Genomic DNA, 15844 nt, shown 5'->3' with positions numbered 1-15844 from the left:
CTCCCACCGCCATACGCACACCACCCATCATACGCTCAGCCCCTGAAGGGGCTCACAGTGGTCTGCTCCGTGGCCTGGTGCAGGTTGGAGTTCCGGACCAAACACCTGAGTGTACACAGCCTGTGTTGGCCTGCCTGGGCAGGCTGTGGTTGTGGTGGCAAGAGCCAAAGCTGTCTTGGCGTGATGGAGGAGCCAAGGGCTGCCTCTCAGCCATACTAGTGAGTGGTTCTGGAAGAAGCACCCAGGGTTGTGGCATCATTGTCCGAAGACATAAAGCCAGGCCATCTTCCTTATAGCTTTCCTTGGGAGTTAGTGATGTGTACAGCTCTCGGATTTTTTGGTGTTCTCTCACTTTTCTGGAGAGCTTTTCAGTCGGTTAGTAGCAGGCTTTACGTGGGAAGAGAAAAATGGCTGGCTCTAAATCTTGCTGGACTTATTGAGGCAAAATGTGGACTTCTTGAAAAAGTGAGCCTTGTTGAAAAAGGACATGAAGGCTTAGCCTCATCTTTAAAGGATTACAGGTTTGAGAAGGGTTCAAGGGAAGCACAACAGCTGGAGGCAACCTACGAAAAGCTGCATAGGTCCGAATCCAGCCATGGCGTTGAAATGCTCTTTCTAGAAGAAGAGCTCAAAGCACAGAAGGCTAAACATGGTCAACAGGATGAAACGATGGCGCATCTATCAAGAAGGATACAGTCCCTCCAAGGTGAATCTGAATGCCTCAGATCACAAATAGCTGAAGCTAAAACAAACTGGAGACTCTTTCAAGTGAATGAGGAAGAACTGAAGCTGGCAATCAAAGAGGTTTTGAATGAAGGATCCCTACTTCCGCAAACGCAAAGACCAACAATACAATTAGAAGCTGAAGCACAGAGGGAACAAGGAGGTGTCCAATATAAAGCAAAAATCATATTAGAGGACTCTAAAGTAGCTGGAGAACACGTTCTAAGGGACACCGAAAATCACATGGAGTCTCTGAGTGAATGCTTGCTGAAGATGAAGGATAGATCTTATCCAAGCCTGGGAGCCCAAAGGGATGGTGGTCACCTGGAACTGGGAAAGACGAGTGGACCCGAAATTGGTGCTCACTTGGAGGATGAGTCCAAAGGAGCTTTGAGGAACCTGGTTTATGGTGATAAGCTAAAGGCCTTTTTAGAAATCTTGGAAGGAGGAAGAAATCAAAAATGTACTTTCTCATCTGAAGTGGAGAAAACCAAGGATGACCTTACAGAACACCGTAAAAGTCTGCAGACTGAACAGGCATCCTTGCAGTCACAAAATGCACAGCTGCAAAGTGAGAATGAGACCCTACAGAAGAACATGAAAGTCATGATGGAACGCTATCAAGAAAATACGATGAAACTGCACAGGAAATTAAGAGTGGAGGAAAACTACCGTGTGGAGCAAAAGGAGAAACTTTCCAAAGTCGAAGAAAAGATGAGCCATACAATAAAAGAGCTGGAGACCTACAGAAAGAGAGCCCAATATCTTGAAGAACAATTGCAGAGTACCATTCATTCCTGTCTGGGGAAGATTATTTCCTCTGAGAAAGAAGCACATGCTAGTGAGTTGGCAGCTCGGATTCCTGAAAGAGACCTCAGCTATTTCAGGAAACAAAATGCACGCAACAGACAAAAATTAACTGAGAAGGAGCTGAGATTTGAACTTGTAGGAAAAGATCCCTATGATGCACTGGATGTTTCCAACTCAGCAATGGGCAGAAACCCTTCTCCAAATGGGTTTTCACCAATAGGTCACCCTTCATCTGAAAGGAGACCTCCTCATTTTGAAAGGAGTGGTCCACTCACACTCTCAACTTTCACTCCAGTGGGAGGAGGAAGAGGGTCAAGGGGCCCTGGAGAATCCTCTGGACCATGCGACTAGCAGTAAAGGAAGAGAATCTAGCTGTCATAAGTTCACCGATTTTCAGAGAGCACCTTCTCAGACTGGGCCCCTCTGTCCTCCAGGGGAACAGGCCAGCAGGCTGATGATCCCTCCGCCAGGCCAACCATATTCTTCTGATGCACGTCTTCCTCTACAAAGGCAAGATGGGTTTTACTCAAATTGTGGTAGAGCATCGGGACCAGCAGAACACAGAATTCCTAATATGCCTCCTTTGGACTCTGATGTGCCTGATTCACCTCTCCATGCTGAAAACCAAGCAACTGGCTCTGGCTCTGTGTTGGCACCTTTCCCTCCAGTCAGAGGTGCCTTGTTTCCAGTTGACCCAAGGAGTCAGTTCCTAAGAAGAGGACCTTTTTTTCCTCCACCTCTCCCAGGAAACTTGTCTGGGAACCTGGAGATTATTTTCCACCTGACCCGCCACCCACTCCATTTCCAATGTGATGTGTCTATGCAGGGAGGGGGTTTTCCTCACAATCTTCCCCCAACAGCTGGAATTCAGCCCTCTACACCCCCATTCTGAAAGTACAAGTGAGTTCCCTGAAGGGTTCCTTCCACCTGCAAATGAGCCTGTTACTCAACATCCAGAACCAAACAAGAAACCTCATGCTGTTGCTCTCTCTTCAAATGTAATTTGACTTATCTCTCATTTTTAGTTTTTAAGTAACTGCGTTTATTTCAGTAATTGACTATACTTTGGCTCCAATTGAAGCTCAATGAAACAATAATTCTTAAGATAGTATTTTGTAAATAAAGATGTTTTACGTAGGAATCTTCTGAGTAAATTATTCCTATTTTATTTTATTCCAGAGAACAGCATTTAATCTGATGAAGCCACTCTTACATAAACAAGAATGGGAGTTCTAGGTACTTGTAAACTCCCAACAAAGAAGTGTATTTAGTATGACTGTAGCAAATGTAAAGTGACTTTAGGCTTAATGAAGAATTGTCACTGATTTACAGACTGGTTGGGCATTTCAGCTAGTTTTTCCATATCAGAATAACTAGAGCATGGGAGGACTAAAGGAGAGAACACAACTAAACATGTCACGGAAACAGGAGATCTCAAGTACAAAGAAAAATGAAGACCTCTTGTTTATATTGGTTGCTTAAAACATTACATAGCTCTTGAGATACCATATTTCCTACATTAGATTCAAGTGAGTTATGAACTCCCATTTTCACCCCATATACAGATTGCACAATCACATTGTTTACACATCCACATTTTTACAAAATGCCATATTAGTAACTGTTGTATTCTGCTACCTTTTCTAGCCTCTACTATCCCCCCTCTCCTGCCCTCCCATCTTCTCTCTCTATCCCATGTGCTGTAATTTGACGTTTGGAATTTGGAAACCACACTTTAAACTCACTCTCCTCCCCTTTTTCCCTTCTGTCAAATTACTCATCATCTTCTTCTATTTCTCCTCCTCCTCCTCCTCCTTATACCTTTAATTCATTCATCATACACTCATGCATTGGTTCATTCATTCCTTTCACATATGGTGTTTTCGATCCAACTCAGAACCTTTGAAAGTGTGAAGCCAGCACTCTAGTGCTGAGCCAAAATCCCAGCACCTGTCTTTTTGATTTTATGACTGTTTATATGAAATTCAGAATCGCATTCTGCTATGGTTCACTGATATGTGGATTGACCTAGTCCTTGTTTTCTGGGAGACTTTTGGAAAATATACATGCATTATTAGGCAATAGAAATGAAGAAACAAAGAGGAAATTCCGCAATTTCTTATTCTTAGAGTCCATATTCTAATTCTGCCTACCTACTGAAAAAACTTTTAAACCCTTACTCCCCATTTCTATATCATTGCCAACAAGTGAACATTCACTGCCCTACAACAAACCAGAGAACTCACATTGAACAATGTTTCCCCAGTAGAGACCAAGACACAATACTTATTAAAAAAATACCCTAGTTATGAATTAGTAGGTAAAGCTTTATTTGAGTGTTAAATGTGCTCTAATTATGTGTTTCTGTGTTTGTTGATGTGTGTGGTGTGTGGGTGTGTGTGCTTGTGTGTAAAACAAGCACTGAGGTGTAAAATAAATGCAGGATTGCAACGGCCTTCTTAAAAATAAGAAGCAACTTTATCACATTTGAAGCCCAGTGAAGAATCTGCGAAATACTTAACCTACAATTAATTGAAATGTGAAAAATTCAGGCCTCGAAAAACAAAGCCAACGTACATACTGAATCTAATCAGTCTGTCTCACCTGTTTTCTAATCACTCCTTTCAATAAACCTAAATTGCCAGCATAAAACATCAGTTGTTCTAAACGAGTGGACGGATGTCCCCTGTCATGGGCTGTGTAAAATACAAGGACGATCCGGCTCTGATTGTTATCTAGAATGACTTCTGCCTGAACTACTATTGGAGAATTGTTGCTGATATACTGCGGTTCTTATACCAGTAAACTGGAATGAAGGTAATTTCAGGCTACAAAGAAATAAATTGATTTTACTAAGTAGTTTTTGGAAAACACTGCCATGAAAAATTATCAATATGTTCATAAAGGCATCTACATGTCTCTTCACAAGGGTTTTACTTAATGGGGGAGGTGGTGAGGTCTGGATATAACTGAACTGTCCATTAGTAGGTAGAACAACATCATGGGAATCAGAGTGCACATTCCGGTTTGAACTCAATCTAGGTACCATGGATTCATCTCTGTGTAATAGGCCTGCTTCTGAAAAACACAATGTCGAGCTCCAAAAGCAGAACGATACTTTCAGAATACCATGTTATGTTTGTAAATACATAGACAGATAGATATACAGAAATCAAAAATCTAAAAACGGTCTGGAAGTGTACATTTCTATAACTTACAATGTCAGTAGTGGGGGATTAATAGCAGATCAAGAAGACTGTATCTGCATGAGAAATGGTACAATTTTTGAAAGAGTTTTTTAAATGAAAATGGACAAAAAATTTAAAGGGTTACAGTAAGTTTTGAGGAGTGACTTGGCAAAAGAAGCACAGAGGTGAGAAAGAATTAAGTAGAGTTCAATAGAACCAGGTATAATTTCTGTACACATGACTCCATGAACAGGAGCAACGGGAACACTTAAAGAAATCATAGGACTAAAGAGAGATCAGGAGGGTTTGTACTAGTCTAGAAATGCTGACCTGAAAACCAACTAAAGTTTTCAACTCCTTCTTTTGAGGAACATTAGCTGTGCCGTGCTTTTCAAAAATGACTTGTCATAACTGATTGATGCCCATGTTAGCAACTCTTCTGAAATTACGTTGAAAGTAGACTAATGTGAGAGTTTCTCTTTAGAGATAATTCAAATTACTTGCATAGGAAGTGGCAGCAAGTCTGGGGATGTTGTAGCTCAGTGGCAGTGACCTTGCCTAGCTTGGGGCTGGCCTGCCATGGACTTTCACCCCCAACACTTGCAAGAAAAGAAAAGGGAGGGAAGGGAGAGAGAAAGTTGGAAGGAAGGAAGCCAAAGTTGGATGGATGCAGGAACGTAGAAAAGAAGGAAGAAGAAAAGGAGAAAAACCAGGAAGGGAGGAAGGATGCAAGGAAGTTAGGAAATACGGAGAGCACATGGGCAGGGAAAGGACTGAGTCACTCAAACAAAAGCAAGGGACACAAAGACCAATATAGGCCATAAAAGCTGTTTGAACAGTTTAGTCTGCTTTAGAATTTGAGTGACATCAAACTGAATGTTATTATGACTGGATGGAATCTTCCTACTAACCCCGCCTTGGACTGGCCTAAACCAAATGAAGGGGTGGGTGGCATGGAGAGGAATTCTCTCTGGCTGGAGTGGGACGGACCTAAACCTGTGGCACTTGAGGATGCACTGGGTAGGGAAGGGGACAAGACTCCCCTGATGGCAATTGAGCACAACAAGGCTCCTGGGAGCCCTTGATCATGGCTCCCACCGCCATACGCACACCACCCACCATACGCTCAGCCACTGAAAGGGCTCACAGTGGTCTGCTCCGTTGCCTGGTGCAGGTTGGAGTTCCTGACCAAACACCTGAGTGTCCACAGCCTGTGTTGGCCTGCCTGGGCAGGCTGTGGTTGTTGTGGCAAGAGCCAAAGCTGTCTTGGCGTGATGGAGGAGCCAAGGGCTGCCTCTCAGCCATACTAGTGGGTGGTTCTGGAAGAAGCACCCAGGGTTGTGGCAGCATTGTCTGAAGACATGAAGCCAGGCCATCTTCCTTATAGCTTTCCTTGGGAGTTAGTGATGTGTACAGCTCTCGAATTTTTTGGTGTTCTCTCACTTTTCTGGAGAGCTTTTCAGTCGGTTAGTAGCAGGCTTTACGTGGGAAGAGAAAAAAGGCTGGCTCTAAATCTTGCTGGACTTATTGAGGCAAAATGTGGACTTCTTGATAAAGTGAGCCTTGTTGAAAAAGGACATGAAGGCTTAGCCTCATCTTTAAAGGATTACAGGTTTGAGAAGGGTTCAAGGGAAGCACAACAGCTGGAGGCAACCTACGAAAAGCTGCATAGGTCCGAATCCAGCCATGGCATTGAAATGCTCTTTCTAGAAGAAGAGCTCAAAGCACAGAAGGCTAAACATGGTCAACAGGATGAAACGATGGCACATCTATCAAGAAGGATACAGTCCCTCCAAGGTGAATCTGAATCCCTCAGATCACAAGTAGCTGAAGCCAAAACAAACTGGAGACTCTTTCAAGTGAATGAGGAAGAACTGAAGCTGGCAATCAAAGAGGTTTTGAATGAAGGATCACTACTTCCGCAAACGCAGAGACCAACAATACAAGGAGAAGCTGAAGCACAGAGGGAACCAGGAGGTGTCCAATATAAAGCAAAAATCATATTAGAGGACTCTAAAGTAGCTGGAGAACAAGTTCTAAGGGACACCGAAAATCACATGGAGTCTCTGAGTGAATGCGTGCTGAAGATGAAGTATAGATCTTCTCCAAGCCTGGGAGCCCAAAGGGATGGTGGTCACCTGGAACTGGGAAAGACGAGTGAACCCGAAATTGGTGCTCACTTGGAGGATGAGTAAAAGGAGCTTTGAGGAACCTGGTTTATGGTGATAAGCTAAAGGCCTTTTTAGAAATCTTGGAAGGAAGAAGAAATCAAAAATGTACTTTCTCATCTGAAGTGGAGAAAACCAAGGATGACCTTACAGAACACCGTAACAGTCTGCAGACTGAACAGGCATCCTTGCAGTCAGAAAATGCACAGCTGCAAAGTGAGAATGAGACCCTACAGAAGAACATGAAAGTCATGATGGAACGCTATCAAGAAAATACGATGAAACTGCACAGGAAATTAAGAGTGGAGGAAAACTACTGTGTGGAGCAAGAGGAGAAACTTTCCAAAGTCGAAGAAAAGATGAGCCATACAAAAAAGAGCTGGAGACCTACAGAAAGAGAGCCCAATATCTTGAAGAACAATTGCAGAGTACCATTCATTCCTGTCTGGGGAAGATTATTTCCTCTGAGAAAGAAGCACATGCTAGTGAGTTGGCAGCTCGGATTGCTGAAAGAAACCTCAGATATTTCAGGAAACAAAATGCACGCAACAGACAAAAATTAACTGAGAACGAGCTGAGATTTGAACTTGTAGGAAAAGATCCCTATGATGCACTGGATGTTTCCAACTCAGCAATGGGCAGAAACCCTTCTCCAAATGGGCCGTCACCAATAGGTCACCCTTCATCTGAAAGGAGACCTCCTCATTTTGAAAAGAGTGGTCCACTCACACTCTCACCTTTCACTCCAGTGGGAGGAGGAAGAGGGTCAAGGGGCACTGGAGAATCCTCTGGACCATGCGACTAGCAGTAAAGGAAGAGAATCCAACTGTTTTAAGTTCACCGATTTTCAGAGAGCACCTTCTCAGACTGGGCCCCTCTCTCCTCCAGGGGAACACGCCAGCAGGCTGATGATCCCTCCGCCAGGCCAAACATATTCTTCTGATGCACGTCTTTTTCTACAAAGGCAAGATGGTTTTTACTCAAATTGTGGTAGAGCATCGGGACCAGCAGAACACAGAATTCCTAATATGCCTCCTATGGACTCTGATGTGCCTGATTCACCTCTCCATGCTGAAAACCAAGCAACTGGCTCTGGCTCTTTGTTGGCACCTTTCTCTCCAGTCAGAGGTGCCTTGTTTCCAGTTGACCCAAGGAGTCAGTTCCTGAGAAGAGGACCTTTTTTTTCCTCCACCTCTCCCAGGAAACTTGTCTGGGAACCTGGAGATTATTTTCCACCTGACCCGCCACCCCCTCCATTTCCAATGTGATGTGTCTATGCAGGGAGGGGGTTTTCCTCACAATCTTCCCCCAACAGCTGGAATTCAGCCCTCTACACCCCCATTCTGAAAGTACAAGTGAGTTCCCTGAAGGGTTCCTTCCACCTGCAAATGAGCCTGTTACTCAACATCCAGAACCAAACAAGAAACCTCATGCTGTTGCTCTCTCTTCAAATGTAATTTGACTTATCTCTCATTTTTAGTTTTTAAGTAACTGCGTTTATTTCAGTAATTGACTATACTTTGGCTCCAATTGAAGCTCAATGAAACAATAATTCTTAAGATAGTATTTTGTAAATAAAGATGTTTTACGTAGGAATCTTCTGAGTAAATTATTCCTATTTTATTTTATTCCAGAGAACAGCATTTAATCTGATGAAGCCACTCTTACATAAACAAGAATGGGAGTTCTAGGTACTTGTAATCTAGCTGATGGAAATATCTTTTAAACTCCCAACAAAGAAGTGTATTTAGTATGACTGTAGCAAATGTAAAGTGACTTTAGGCTTAATGAAGGATTGTCACTGATTTACAGACTGGTTGGGCATTTCAGCTAGTTTTTCCATATCAGAATAACTAGAGCATGGGAGGACTAAAGGAGAGAACACAACTAAACATGTCACGGAAACAGGAGATCTCAACTACAAAGAAAAATGAAGACCTCTTGTTTATATTGGTTGCTTAACACATTACATAGCTCTTGAGATACCATATTTCCTACATTAGATTCAAGTGAGTTATGAACTGCCATTTTCACCCCATATACAGATTGCACAATCACATTGTTTACACATCCACATTTTTACAAAATGCCATATTAGTACCTGTTGTATTCTGCTACCTTTTCTAGCCTCTACTATCCCCCCTCTCCTGCCCTCCCATCTTCTCTCTCTATCCCATCTGCTGTAATTTAACGCTTGGTAATTGGAATCCACACTTAAACTCACTCTCCTCCCCTTTTTCCCTTCTGTCAAATTACTCATCATCTTCTTCTATTTCTCCTCCTCCTCCTCCTCCTTATACCTTTAATTCATTCATCATACACTCATGCATTGGTTCATTCATTCCTTTCACATATGGTGTTGGGGATCCAACTCAGGACCTTTGAAAGTGTGAAGCCAGCACTCTAGTGCTGAGCCAAAACCCCAGCACCTGTCTTTTTGATTTTATGACTGTTTATATGAAATTCAGAATCGCATTCTGCTATGGTTTACTGATATGTGGATTGACCTAGTCCTTGTTTTCTGGGAGACTTTTGGAAAATATACATGCATTATTAGGCAATAGAAATGAAGAAACAAAGAGGAAATTCCCCAATTTCTTATTCTTAGAGTCCATACTCTGACTCTGCCTACCTACTGCAAAAACTTTTAAACTTTTACTCCCCATTTCTATATCATTGCCAACAAGTGAACATTCACTGCCCTACAACAAACCAGAGAACTCACATTGAACAATGTTTCCCCAGTAGAAACCAAGACACAATACTTATTAAAATTACCCTAGTTATGAGTTAGCAGGTAAAGCTTTATTTGAGTGTTAAATGTGCTCTAATTATGTGTTTGTGTGTTTGTTGATGTGTGTGGTGTGTGGGTGTGTGTGCTTGTGTGTGAAACAAGCACTGAGGTGTAAAATAAATGCAGGATTGCAACGGCCTTCTTAAAAATAAGAAGCAACTTTATCACATTTGAAGCCCAGTGAAGAATCTGCCTGATACTTAACCTACAATTAATTGAAATGTGAAAAATTCAGGCCTCGAAAAACAAAGCCAACATACATACTGAATCTAATCAGTCTGTCTCACCTGTTTTCTAATCACTCCTTTCAATAAACCTAAATTGCCAGCATAAAACATCAGTTGTTCTAAACGAGTGGACGGATGTCCCCTGTCATGGGCTGTGTAAAATACATGGACGATCCGTCACTGATTGTTATCTAGAATGACTTCTACCTGAACTACTATTGGAGAATTGTTGCTGATACACTGCGGTTCTTATACCAGTAAACTGGAATGAAGGTAATTTCAGGCTGCAAAGGAATAAATTGATTTTACTAACTGGTTTTTGGAAAACACTGCCATGAAAAATTATCAATATGTTCATAAAGGCATCTACATGTCTCTTCACAAGGGTGTTACTTAATGGCAGAGGTGGTGAGGTCTGGATATAACTGAACTGTCCATTAGTAGGTAGAACAATATCATGGGAATCAGAGTGCACATTCCGGTTTGACCTCAATCTAGGTAACATGGATTCATCTCTGTGTAATAGGCCTGCTTCTGAAAAACACCATGTAGAGCTCCAAAAGCAGAACGATACTTTCAGAATACCATGTTATGTTTGTAAATACATAGACAGATAGATATACAGAAATCAAAAATATGAAAACGGTCTGGAAGTGTACATTTCTATAACTTACAATGTCAGTAGTGGGGGATTAATAGCAGATCAAGAAGACTGTATCTGCATGAGAAATGGTTCAATTTTTGAAGGAGTTTTTTAAATGAAAATGGACAAAAAATTTAAAGGGTTACAGTAAGTGTTGAGGAGTGACTTGGCAAAAGGTGCACAGAGGTGAGAAAGAATTAAGTAGAGTTCAATAGAACAAGGTACAATTTCTGTACACATGACTCCATGAACAGGAGCAAAGGGGACACTTAAAAAAATCATAGGACTAAGGAGAGATCAGGATTAGAAGGGTTTGTACTAGTCTAGAAATGCTGACCTGAAAACCAACTAAAGTTTCAACTCCTTCTTTTGAGGAACATTAGCTGTGCCGTGCTTTTCAAAAATGACTTGTCATAACTGATTGATGCCCACGTTAGCAACTCTTCTGAAATTACGTGAAAGTAGACTAATGTGAGAGTTTCTCTTTAGAGATAATTCAAATTACTTGCATAGGAAGTGGCAGCAGGTCTGGGGATGTTGTAGCTCAGTGGCAGTGACCTTGCCTAGCTTGGGGCTGGCCTGCCATGGACTTTCACCCCAAACACTTGCAAGAAAAAAAAAGGGAGGGAAGGGAGAGAGAAAGTTGGAAGGGAGGAAGGCAAAGTGGGAGGGATGGATGGAGGTATAAAAGAAGGAAGAAGAAAAGGAGAAAAACCAGGAAGGGGGGAAATAAGCAAGGAAGGTAGGAAATAGGGAGAGCACAAGGGCAGAAAAAGGACTGAGTCACTCAAACAAAAGGCAAGGGACACAAAGACCAATATAGGCCATAAAAGCTGTTTGAGCAGTTTAGTCATCGTTAGAACCTGAGTGACATCAAACTGAGTGTTATTGTGACTGGATGGAATCTTCCTACTAACCCCGCCTTGGCCTGGCCTAAACCAAATCAAGGGGTGGGTGGCATGGAGAGGAATTCTCTCTGGCTGGAGTGGGAGGGACCTAATCATGTGGCACTAGAGGATGCACTGGGTAGGGAAGGGGACAAGACTCCCCTGATGGGCAGTTGAGACAACAAGGCTCCTGGGAGCCCTTGATCATGGCTCCCACCGCCATACGCACACCACCCACCATACGCTCAGCCCCTGAAGGGGCTCACAGTGGTCTGCTCCGTTGCCTGGTGCAGGTTGGAGTTCCGGACCAAACACCTGAGTGTCCACAGCCTGTTTTGGCCTGCCTGGGCAGGCTGTGGTTGTGGTGGCAAGAGCCAAAGCTGTCTTGGCGTGATGGAGGAGCCAAGTGCTGCCTCTCAGCCATACTAGTGGGTGGTTCTGGAAGAAGCACCCAGGGTTGTGGCAGAATTGTCCGAAGACATGAAGCCAGGGCATCTCCCTTATGGCTTTCCTTGGGAGTTGATGATGTGTACAGCTCTTGGATTTTTTGCTGTTCTCTCACTTTTCTGGAGAGTTTTTCAGTCGGTTAGTAGCAGGCTTTACATGGGAAGAGAAAAAAGGCTGGCTCTAAATCTTGCTGGACTTATTGAGGCAAAATGTGGACTTCTTGATAAAGTGAGCCTTGTTGAAAAAGAACATAAAGGCTTAGACTCATCTTTAAAGGATTGCAGGTTTCAGAAGGGTTCAAGGGAAGCACAACAGCTGGAGGCAACCTACGAAAAGCTGCATAGGTCCGAATCCAGCCATGGCGTTGAAATGCTCTTTCTAGAAGAAGAGCTCAAAGCACAGAAGGCTAAACATGGTCAACAGGATGAAACGATGGCGCATCTATCAAGAGGGATACAGTCCCTCCAAGGTGAATCTGAATCCCTCAGATCACAAATAGCTGAAGCCAAAACAAACTGGAGACTCTTTCAAGTGAATGAGGAAGAACTGAAGCTGGCAATCAAAGAGGTTTGAATGAAGGATCCCTACTTCCGCAAACGCAGAGACCAACAATACAAGGAGAAGCTGAAGCACAGAGGGAACAAGGAAGTGTCCAATATAAAGCAAAAATCATATTAGAGGACTCTAAAGTAGCTGGAGAACAAGTTCTAAGGGACACCAAAAATTACATGGAGTCTCTGAGTGAATGCATGCTGAGGATAAAGGATAGATCTTCTCCAAGCCTGGGAGCCCAAAGGGATGGTGGTCACCTGGAACTGGGAAAGACGAGTGAACCCGAAATTGGTGCTCACTTGGAGGATGAGTCCAAAGGAGCTTTGAGGAACCTAGTTTATGGTGATAAGCTAAAGGCCTCCTTAGAAATCTTGGAAGGAGGAAGAAATCAAAAATGTACTTTCTCATCTGAAGTGGAGAAAACCACGGAAGACCTTACAGAACACCTTAAAAGTCTGCAGACTGAACAGGCATCCTTGCAGTCAGAAAATGCACAGCTACAAAGTGAGAATGAGACCCTACAGAAGAACTTGAAAGTCATGATGGAACGCTATCAAGAAAATACGATGAAACTGCACAGGAAATTAAGAGTGGAGGAAAACTACCGTGTGGAGCAAGAGGAGAAACTTTCCAAGGTCGAAGAAAAGATGAGCCATACAATAAAAGAGCTGGAGACCTACAGAAAGAGAGCCCAAGATCTTGAAGAACAATTGCAGAGTACCATTCATTCCTGTCTGGGGAAGATTATTTCCTCTGAGAAAGAAGCACATGCTAGTGAGTTGGCAGCTCGGATTGCTGAAAGAAACCTCAGCTATTTCAGGAAACAAAATGCACGCAACAGACAAAAATTAACTGAGAAGGAGCTGAGATTTGAACTTGTAGGAAAAGATCCCTATGATGCACTGGATGTTTCCAACTCAGCAATGGGCAGAAACCCTTCTCCAAATGGGCCCTCACCAATAGGTCACCCTTCAACTGAAAGGAGACCTCCTCATTTTGAAAGGAGTGGTCCACTCACACTCTCACCTTTCACTCCAGTGGGAGGAGGAAGAGGGTCAAGGGGCACTGGAGAATCCTCTGGACCATGCGACTAGCAGTAAAGGAAGAGAATCCAGCTGTCATAAGTTCACCGATTTTCAGAGAGCACCTTCTCAGACTGGGCCCCTCTCTCCTCCAGGGGAACAGGCCAGCAGGCTGATGATCCCTCCGCCAGGCCCACCATATTCTTCTGATGCACGTCTTCCTCTACAGAGGCAAGATAGGTTTTACTCAAATTGTGGTAGAGCATCGGGACCAGCAGAACACAGAATTCCTAATATGCCTCCTTTGGACTTTGATGTGCCTGATTCACCTCTCCATGCTGAAAACCAAGCAACTGGCTCTGGCTCTGTGTAGGCACCTTTCCCTCCAGTCAGAGGTGCCTTGTTTCCAGTTGACCCAAGGAGTCAGTTCCTGAGAAGAGGACCTTTTTTTTCCTCCACCTCTCCCAGGAAACTTGTCTGGGAACCTGGAGATTATTTTCCACCTGACCCGCCACCCACTCCATTTCCAATGTGATGTGTCTCTGCAGGGAGGGGGTTTTCCTCACAATCTTCCCCCAACAGATGGAATTCAGCACTCTACACCCCCATTCTGAAAGTACAAGTGAGTTCCCTGAAGGGTTCCTTCCACCTGCAAATGAGCCTGTTACACAACATCCAGAACCAAACAAGAAACCTCACTCTGTTGCTCTCTCTTCAAATGTAATTTGACTTATCTCTCATTTTTAGTTTTTAAGTAACTGCTTTTACTTCAGTAATTGACTATACTTTGGCTCCAATTGAAGCTCAATGAAACAATAATTCTTAAGATAGTATTTTGTAAATAAAGATGGTTTACGTAGGAATCTTCTGAGTAAATTATTCCTATTTTATTTTATTCCAGAGAACAGCATTTAATCTGATGAAGCCACTCTTACATAAACAAGAATGGGAGTTCTAGGTACTTGTAATCTAGCTGATGGAAATATCTTTTAAACTCCCAAAAAAGAAGTGTATTTAGTATGACTGTAGCAAATGTAAAGTGACTTTAGGCTTAATGAAGAATTGTCACTGATTTACAGACTGGTTGGGCATTTCAGCTAGTTTTTCCATATCAAAATAACTAGAGCATGGGAGGACTAAAGGAGAGAACACAACTAAACATGTCACGGAAACAGGAGATCTCAAGTACAAAGAAAAATGAAGACCTCTTGTTTATATTGGTTGCTTAAAACATTACATAGCTCTTGAGATACCATATTTCCTACATTAGATTCAAGTGAGTTATGAACTCCCATATTCACCCCATATACAGATTGCACAATCACATTGTTTACACATCCACATTTTTACAAAATGCCATATTAGTACCTGTTGTATTCTGCTACCTTTTCTAGCCTCTACTATCCCCCCTCTCCTGCCCTCCCATCTTCTCTCTCTATCCCATCTGCTGTAATTTAACGCTTGGGTTTGGAAACCACACTTTAAACTCACTCTCCTCCCCTTTTGCCCTTCTGTCAAATTACTCATCATCTTCTTCTATTTCTCCTCCTCCTCCTTCTCCTTATACCTTTAATTCATTCATCATACACTCATGCATTGGTTCATTCATTCCTTTCACATATGGTGTTGGGGATCCAACTCAGGACCTTTGAAAGTGTGAAGCCAGCACTCTAGCGCTGAGCCAAAACCCCAGCACCTGTCTTTTTGATTTTATGACTGTTTATATGAAATTCAGAATCACATTCTGCTATGGTTTACTGATATGTGGATTGACCTAGTCCTTGTTTTCTGGGAGACTTTTGGAAAATATACATGAATTATTAGGAGATTGAAATGAAGAAACAAAGAGGAAATTCCCCAATTTCTTATTCTTAGAGTCCATACTCTGACTCTGCCTACCTACTGTAAAAACTTTTAAACCCTTACTCCCAATTTCTATATCATTGCCAACAAGTGAACATTCACTGCCCTACAACAAACCAGAGAACTCACATTGAACAATGTTTCCCCAGTAGAGACCAAGACACAATACTTATTAAAAAAATACCCTAGTTATGAGTTAGCAGGTAAAGCTTTATTTGAGTGTTAAATGTGCTCTAATTATGTGTTTGTGTGTTTGTTGATGTGTGTGGTGTGTGGGTGTGTGTGCTTGTGTGTGAAACAAGCACTGAGGTGTAAAATAAATGCAGGATTGCAACGGCCTTCTTAAAAATAAGAAGCAAGTTTATCACATTTGAAGCCCAGTGAAGAATCTGCCTGATACTTAACCTACAATTAATTGAAATGTGAAAAATTCAGGCCTCGAAAAACAAAGCCAACATATATACTGAATCTAATCAGTCTGTCTCACCTGTTTTCTAATCACTCCTTTCAATAAACCTAA

This window comes from Callospermophilus lateralis, unplaced genomic scaffold (genome assembly GCF_048772815.1).
Source record: "Callospermophilus lateralis isolate mCalLat2 unplaced genomic scaffold, mCalLat2.hap1 Scaffold_146, whole genome shotgun sequence".
In the NCBI taxonomy this organism is placed as follows: Eukaryota; Metazoa; Chordata; class Mammalia; order Rodentia; family Sciuridae; genus Callospermophilus; species Callospermophilus lateralis.
Note: the sequence above shows the minus strand (reverse complement) of the source record.